We start from the raw sequence: 9,128 nt of genomic DNA, 5'->3' as shown, positions 1-9,128 counted from the left end.
ATACCACATAACATAAATCATTTTTTCTAAATGAAATGTTACAATTTTTATTTCACTAAATGAAAGAGACTAATTCTGCATTTTCTATATTTGCTTACGTGTGATAATAATTCAATTCGTATTGTTTTTCTTAACATTACAAAAAATTTTCTTACTTTCGTCACAAAAACATTTCTTATTCAATAAACGGGAAACTCTGTTCAAAATTCTGTTAAATACTTTTCTTCAATAAGTAGTAAATAAATTTATTGCACAGATTTGAAAAACTTTAATTTCCTCAATTTTTTTCTTGAAGATGAAAAAGAAAAATTTCACAAACCCTAAATGACTGTATTTTTAGAACAGGTAAACAGGTTTGTCTTCAGGGAAGAACTGGACGCGTGTTCATGTCTAGGGTTGTTTTATTAGTTTACTACAGAGTGCGACTTCTCAGTTATCAATTCAAAAAAAAAAAACACAAAGACATTCCATTCTGTATAATAAATCATAAATATAATAAAAGGTCTTTCTCCTTATACAATTTATAAACTGGTGTGTTATATTTTGATCATTTGATGGAAATTAATAATGTTTTTTTCAATGGAATAATCCCCTAATTTGACTAGGTTCTGGCTAGTGCATATACTTGTTGCCCAGTTTCCAATCACTGCCTAGTTTTACATGAGTGTCATTAAAATGTATACGCTTCATGCGCCTGGTGGGTATCTCCAAAATTTTCGTAATAATTGTTAATTTTAGTGTAGTTATAAACGCGAAAAATTTGTGGAATCCGTTTCGCGCTCCTATATTGAAAACCCATGTTTATTTTCCGATAAACGAAAAACAGCAGGAATTAATTAACCTAATAAAGGTTCAATAATTACAACAACAAAATCATCTGCTGCGTAAACATGCAACGTTGCGAAAATCCCAATGCATCAAAATACTCCGTCCAAAAATTCACCCCCAACATTAAAAAAATACAATGAAAAAGAAGAACTCAAAAAAAATAAACATCAACACGTCACACTCTCCTCACACACACATGCCCACACATACACACGTGTTTGTTCAGAGTTTTAAAAACGCGCATTCCAAAATAATAATACTCAATCAATGATAGCAATGAGCCAATAACCAAATGGGACGTGGACGTTACAACCAGGGGGAGGGGGATACGTGACAACCCTGTTTACAAATGTTGCGATTGATTCTTCCAATGTTGTTTGAACCGCACTGATATGTCCACGCTCCGATCTAGTGCCCCGTGGGAGTGCATAAGTGACAGTTATCTAACTTACCGACGGACGCCGCAGGACGCATCTTAGATCAGCGTCGTCTCAGGTATTTCCGGTTAGCGCACGCCTATGTGTTTGTGCAAGATGTGGCTTGACCGACAATGTCTGCAATTTGTTTGTTTAACCGACCGACTGTGGCATGTTGAACGCAGATTATGCGTTAACGTAATCGTAGATTAATAAATGTGCTTGCTCATTGATGATTATTGATTTACTTAAGTTGCAATTTAATATTACAGACATGTCCCTCGCGTTACGTTCGCGACCATCGGCGCAGATCGGAAAATTTGCGGCTAGCTCTTTTGCTCATTTTCACCTTCCTTTTTTAGTTAAACCAAAAGAACAATTTCATTTCGTCGTAAAATGGTGACCGATTCTAAACTACTTAATGTAAATTTTCAAAATTTGTTATTGCTAGTATTGTAGAAGTTTGTATATAAAAATAACCAAAAGTTGTTTTTTTTTAAATAAATACATTCCAAAATGAGGTGTTTAATTTTTTATACTTGTATTTGAAATATTTAAGTATTACGTACCTAGTGTACCTAATTTTTGATAAACATTTCTTTATTTGAATTTGAACAAATTGATAGATTATGTGTAAATTATTTTTTAAATTTATTAAGGTTACTGCAATTCCAAGACTGATTTCAGCTTATTTTTGATACAATTTTTTGTCACAATTTTGCGGATCAATATAAAACACAGAGACTGGCATCCATTTTGTATACAAAGCTTTATACTTAATTTATACCTCTAATAAAGAATAAGGTTTTATTAAATTTTGTTTACATTTTTAGAAGAAAATGCACGCTATGCTTTATTAATAGGTACATGGACATTGTTGCCCGTTTTAACATAAAATAAATCGTTCAAAAAGTGGGGATGAAATGCAAATTGTTTTTATTAGGATCAATTCTACCAAAGTTAAACGGTACTTTCCTTATGATAGGTAAACAGGTTTGTCTTCAAGGGAGGGCTGAGCGCGTGTCTAAATCTAGGGGTATTTTATTACAGAGTATGCTGTCAATTAATACAAAAATATTTTTATACAAAGACATTCTATTGTGTGTAAACCACAAGATTTATAAGTATAATATGGTCTTCCTCTTTCTATTATTTATGAACGGACTGATGCGTTATATTATGTTCTTCATATAACAAAAAACACACATCTCTATTTATTATTGTAAATTTTATTCAAAATACTTTTTTTTATTAAACAACGTATGCGAATTAGAAACAGTCTGTTACTAATGCAAATAGACACAATCAAAAAATATTTCCTCGAGAATGCGCATCAGAAGCTTTTTGGAAGAGATAATCAAGATGGCCGCATAATAATAATTTATGATGTATTACAAAATTACAACAAATAAAAAAAAATGAAAAAAATATATTTATATAGGTAGTTACACAAAAATTATATTCCGAAAACAGCTGTATTTGTTTCTCAAAAACACTCTTCAAGAAATATTTTTATAAAAAATGCAGCTTTCTATCTATATCTAGAGCGAATAGATATAATTTTATACCATAACATTTTCTGACATATCCTGTGCTTAATTTTACATACATTTGGTTTTTTGTCAGCCAAGGGCATTTCAAAAAAATAAACGTGTTAAAAAACAAAGTTTGTTGAAACCATTTCCATTTCAAAAATGTAACAGTTTACGATGTTATAGCTTTCATAATCGTTTTGACTCTGATCTTACTGTGAACTCTAGCAAAAATAAAATTAAGGTGAGTCTGCTTGGGTAAGAACACGCGTGATTGGTTTTAGTTGTAAAACAATGGTTTTGGCCAAAATTGACAATTTATGACGAAATTTTAAAAAATAACTGCGTGTTTGGTTGGTATACGTGAACACACCATCGATTTGAACATATTTTTTTGATTTTTTTTTAAATTGTAGGTTACTAGATAAAAAACGTACTAAAACATTTGAAAACATCAAACAATTTTATTTTTGGGTACTTTCGGCCAGATTTAGCTGAAAAAGTAACTATAAAATCGAAGTTATTTAATGTACAATGTGTTAAAAAATGTCAAGTCGACTATAGAGTTCAATTCAATGTGCCGCTTGGTTCAAATGGCTGAGTATTGTAATGTTTGATAAATTATTAAATTAGCTTTTTACTAACTTTTTTGCTTTTCTCAGTTTCAAGTGCAGGTTTGTTTTCATTTGTGTTTTATATTTCCGTGATTTTTGTTGTTGTAAATTCTTTCATTTTTAGACTCGAAGCATTTTTGCATTATCTTGACAGATCTATCACTTTGAGGGTATTCACAATTTAAATTAAGCGGCACATTACGTTCAAATTTTATTGGTGACTTAATGAACAATCATTTTTGAACACATTGTATCTACTTATTAGGTATATGTCGCTGTTAGATTTTTCTATGTGCTCTGAACTGGAGTAATCTTCAAATTAATCAAATCCTTACATTTGTAAGGATTCTGCATTGCTTAAGCTCTAACTTTGAGAATTATTTTTCTTTTTTTAATATTTCAATCATCAAGACATTTTCAATACAGTAAGATAATATACAATTTAGCTTTTCAGAACTTATCTTACGTACATAAGTCTTTATAACTATGCTAAACAGGTTTATAACAAGGGAGGTTTGTGGCGCGTGTCTAAGAACGTGTTATACAGAAAAAGTGTGCCTTTACTAATAGGTCAGACTAGGGGAACAATTTAATAAAGTTAAATCAGTTCCTGCGCTACTTTAAAGAAAAGTAAATCCTGCAGTAAACTATAAACACATTTAAATTACAAATAATGCACACCTAACACAAGTATATCGATATTTACCGATATTTTCGCATTAAAAAAACAGTAGTATTATAATAAAAAAAATTCTGTGATAGTGATGGGTAGCTTACAATAAATAGTACACTTATACAAATTAAAGCCCTTTAAGCAATAGTAGGCGCATGAACTGTTTTAGAACAAATCCTTTAACACATTCCCTAATCCTAATGATCATGCCTGTGTATTTTTTCGATGGACGCATTAACATCCTTTTTGAATTAACCAACCCTGCAAATATACGCTTTCTCAACTTTGAAACCCTTTCATCTGTTCCTGACTCTCAACTTTTTAAATTATTGCTGCGAAAAATTTGAAATTTTCAAAACTTTATTCGCCGACAATAACAAAAGTTTATTCGGTAACACCGCATCAGTAGAAGTGTGGCAGTATTAAACAGAACCATGATTTTTAAATTAGTGGAGCATGCTCAGTGCTGTTTTGTTGAGGGAATTGATTTTTTCCTGCCCTTCCCAAACTTGCAATTCTTTGCAAAACCTCTCGCCATGTACTGATAACAGGTTTCACAATGACCCCTATATAGCTTTTTATACGAAATTTTAATAAAACGTCCCTTTTAACTGTATTTATCACAAACAGTGACTTAATTTGCGATCCACATAGAAACAAATCTTTATTTTCTTTGAGTGTACAAATGGAGTAATGGAGCCGTTTCATTTTGTTAAGCACGCATTTACAAAGCACGTTCTGCATAAATGGTAATAAATATTATTAAAACATTGTTGCTTTCAGTCTCTCAGACAATAATTTCATGTGCGAAAGCTGGAGGAACCGCTGAAATGGAGCTTTCGCGTTTTCAGTGCTGCGTTTGAAAGTGCAGTTTTGTTAACAGTTTTTGCAGACAAAGGCCGGTGTTTTGTCGCAACTGAAGGGCGGTTGTATTAATGAAATTTTTCGGTGTAATAACTAATTCAATTTGGCGAATTTGTGTAAATTAGATCCAAAGTTTAGAAAATTAGTGTGTCCGGAGCGAAGTTGGGAAACGACAGGGTGTGGTCCATGGCCAGAATAACTTATGCAAAGTGAAAATGGCCGTCCTGGCGTTAAAAACAGTGGGTGGAGTTAGCGAATGGGCCCAAGCCGCAAAAGTTGTGCGGACGCTCTAAAAACTTTGCCCCTGCAAAGGGGAACTTGGCACAAACAAATCCAGCCCTAACGGCCCTCCGCTTAGGGGAAGTTTTCCGCTGCCATTCTAGGCACAGTGAAAGCTATTCTCTTGTATAATTAACTTGCTTTTATGCTATTTTAGGTCTTATTTTGAATTCACATACGTTTTGTTTTCTGTAATGGTGTAAGTTAAAGGGCGCCTTCATGCGTATAGATTATGTAAGTTTTAATTTCGCCGGCGCTTTTTCTCTTGGTATCGCGCTACGTGTCGCGAAAAGACGAAGATTTATCGAATTTTTATTGGCTTTTGCATACCTACATTTATCCCTGCTGCGAAATAGCACAAAGAAAGTCAGCGTAATTTATTGCTCCCCGGCGTGTTTTATTATTTATTGTCTTTTTGGGAAGAATTGCTAAACGATACACTCGCATAATCATGGCGTGGTAATTTGAAGTCACCATGTGAAGCCGGTGGTGGATTATTTTTTTAATACGTTTTATAAAGCTTTCCCCGGATATCATCCATATTTATGAATTAATTTACCACGATGTCGATATTTTAATTCAGAAAGTTGATGCAACGTCTCATCTTATTTACATAATGTGCTGAAGGAATATGCATAACAATTAACAGCGCCAGCGTCCGTAATAGAAAAGCATCAATACTTCATACAGGATAACGCTCTTAAAGAGTAAACTATGCAAAATCTTTCAGCTTTGAGGCTATTTTGCAAGCTAAGCTTTTGCTGCAAAAAATTAAATTATATGGAGGCGTTTCGTCGGAAATGCATGTCATTAGACGCGAATTTTTAATCCGTATCTACATTGAAGCAAATTTGTTCATCTTTTCCTAGAACAAATTAGTCGGAGTAATTAGTTTTTCGTAGTAATTTTTATAATGAAAGGCGACAAACTCGACAGACAATACTGGAGCCTATTCTGTGAGAATTTAAATAAAAAAACACAGAGAAAGACTACATGGCCCTGATCTGGTGCTTATTGACTAGTAAGTTTATTTCAATTAAAAAAAAATCACCCAAAGCAATTTTCTGAAAATTGAGAGCTTCAGGCAGCAGTTCATAGATTCATACCAAGGTACATACATTTCATGAGCAAAAAAAATTTTAAGTAAGCATTGAAAATTAAGTGTGATATTATAGAGAAATATGAAAAATAGAATTTTCAAAAATATTTGAAGCAAAGTTTTATTCTACTATTGAGCTTGAAAAAATAATAAAAACGATGATTAATGTAAAATTAAAGAAAAAAATTAACAGTTGGACATAATACTTGCAAATACGAAAAATTGGTAAGGACTTAGAGCAAGTTGCTGAGCTTCGCTCAAAGAAAAATCTTACCTTAATAACTATTATTACATACTTTTATTAAATGACCTCAGCAAACTAGTTAAAAATTTTAACGTTAAAAAAATTTGCACAAACACAAGCATACACAATATTAAAAAATCCTTTCAATTCAACTCAATTTATGAAAATAAATTATTTCAAAATGATACCACGTTATTAGACTACGGCTTTCATTATAAGTTGAGAAGTACGTATGAGCAATAGTGCGTTTATAACTGATAGAAGAACCTTTCTAGTCACTAGACACTACAACACTACGAATTCTATGGCTTAAAAATCATAAATGAAAAAATAAAAAATGTTGCTTTGATAAAAATTAGCTGTAAGTACAAATATCTACTTAATTTTATAAAAGTGGAAGTAGGGAATTCAAAATCAAGTCAGAAACTCTAAAATCTGCGAGTGTAATTAAAAAAAAATACGACAATTTATAAGATCTGAGTTTGGTATTCTTAGAGGTACAAAATACAGAAAATCTAAAAATTTCTACCTACGTTTACTTATTTATTTACAGAATCCATTCTAACTATTCTAACTATTTATGATTTCATGATTGTTTGCTATTTTTTCTGAAAATTACTGTACATTTCCTTGAAAATCATAAAACAAAAAAAGAAAGGTTTGCATCTGTTTTTGGAAAGCATTTTATGTTCATGATAGATGTTGCAAGAAGTTGAAAAGACGTCCTCTAAAATACTAATCGCTACTACAATAGTAATAATACCTACTAATTTATTTTCAATAAGTTTGAATTTAAACTATGTAGAATCTAAAAACTAAAAAATATAAAAAAAATTAAAAACATGTTATCTATTATCTGTTACCTGGTCTTGTATTTAAAATAATTTTGTCTTTACTTTTGTAGAAACTAATTTTAAAATAACACAATTTTTATTAAATAGGGTCGTACTATTAATTTTAAAGACAGTCAGCACAATAACTACACTGGAAACATAGGTACAAGTGTTTGCATACTATCTACCATATTCCTATTAATCAATAATAATCATATTTATTCGACTTTTATCCACATTAAATCTTCAAGACGAACCTTGTTATTTATGGTTTTTCATAATTACATTATAGTCTAGATGAGATGAGGTGGATAGGTAGTAGTATTCAATTTACTTACCTACTCATATGTAAATCTATAGGATATCCAACTATATTAGGAGTATGTTATATCGATTCAATTAATATATCGTACAGCGTTATTTGCTTTTCAATTTCACAAGTACTTATGCTTATCTTTTCATTTTTGAAGAATTCTACAATTTTTTTTTGGGTTATAATATCAATAAAAAAATTATTTTACAAAAAAAAGCTGTCTTATAGCAGCAAAGAAAAGAATTTATTAAAATTATTAAAAAAAATCATAAACAATTAAAAAGCAATTTGTTTCTCCTAAGCATCCTAAAAAATAAATATCTGAGTGTTGCACATACCAATGTCCAAAATCGTAAAATTATGTGAAATGCTTTGTATGTATTAAATAAAAAGTTCAGTGAAGCGCATGTTACTAACTTTTATTTCATTTTGTTGCAGGAACCAAATATCTTCATTGGATCTAAACAAACCACCATCTCGCATCTTGCATTATTATAAATAATTTACTCAACTCGTAATTATTGTTAATGATTTGTATTTCTTTTTTAAAATAAGCAAAATAAATACATTTTAGAACTATAAATAAAGATATGATTTATTTTTACCCTACCTATAACGTCCAAATCCCAATTCAAGATTTGTGAACCCATCGCTGTAAGCATGCAGCGGTACGAACAGGAATAGGGGTAGCAAGGAAACTCATCCCTGTTATCGATTTCTACAAAGCTCTGTAAGCTGTGGGGTTGTGATCCCTATTCGAACTACCCGACGTTAGAGGGCGATAAAGCAAGTTTCGGGATACAAAAATTGAACATATTGTATTAAAAAATTGAAATTTTTACATTTTAATAACTCTGTGATTGAAAGTTGATTTCTGATTTGATACAAAGCGCTCTACAAGAAAAAATCCTTATTTACACACGCCCTTATTTAAAAACACAATTTCATATACAGACAATATTTCAAGCCCGTCCAAAAACTGTCATGATTAAAATAGTAAACGTCATGATAATATACTCTATAAAATTTTTATATGGACTTTTAAAATAATTAAATTAAAAGTCGTCTCCAGAGAGTGTGAAGTAATTTAAAGTTGAAGTTTTAAAAAGCTCATTCATTGCGCCCTGAAATTGCTTTGGCACTTTAATTAAATAAAGTGGATATTATTTTTTAATTTTGTTATAGTTTTTTACTTATTTTAACGAATTTACTGCATGCGCACAAAATCCAACTTTAAAATGTAACTTCTGTTATCGTTCGTATAAATTAATTTAATGCAATTAATTTTATTCAGCTGCTGTAGTTTGAAACGTGCGACACACACGTGCATCGGTGACACTCTTTAAAAAATCATTATTCAGTGAAACGAAGTAAAGTTGCTATTTTACGTAACATCGCTTTTTAAGAATAAAAGACACTGTTCGGTCCACTCT

The 9,128-nt window shown here is 31.0% G+C and overlaps 1 long non-coding RNA gene across 1 annotated transcript; it reads left to right on the top strand.

The window, feature by feature from the left end:
- The first annotated feature begins 714 nt into the window (after positions 1 to 714).
- On the top strand, positions 715 to 8,235 carry LOC135265735 (uncharacterized). Its single transcript, XR_010333555.1, has 2 exons — positions 715 to 1,323; positions 8,134 to 8,235. It is a non-coding gene; the product is annotated as an uncharacterized LOC135265735 (long non-coding RNA).
- The last annotated feature ends 893 nt before the right edge of the window (positions 8,236 to 9,128 follow it).

The sequence above is a fragment of the Tribolium castaneum genome, chromosome 3 (assembly GCF_031307605.1).
Source record: "Tribolium castaneum strain GA2 chromosome 3, icTriCast1.1, whole genome shotgun sequence".
NCBI classification, from domain to species: domain Eukaryota; kingdom Metazoa; phylum Arthropoda; class Insecta; order Coleoptera; family Tenebrionidae; genus Tribolium; species Tribolium castaneum.
Note: the sequence above shows the minus strand (reverse complement) of the source record. Positions and strands in the feature narration are given on the sequence as shown.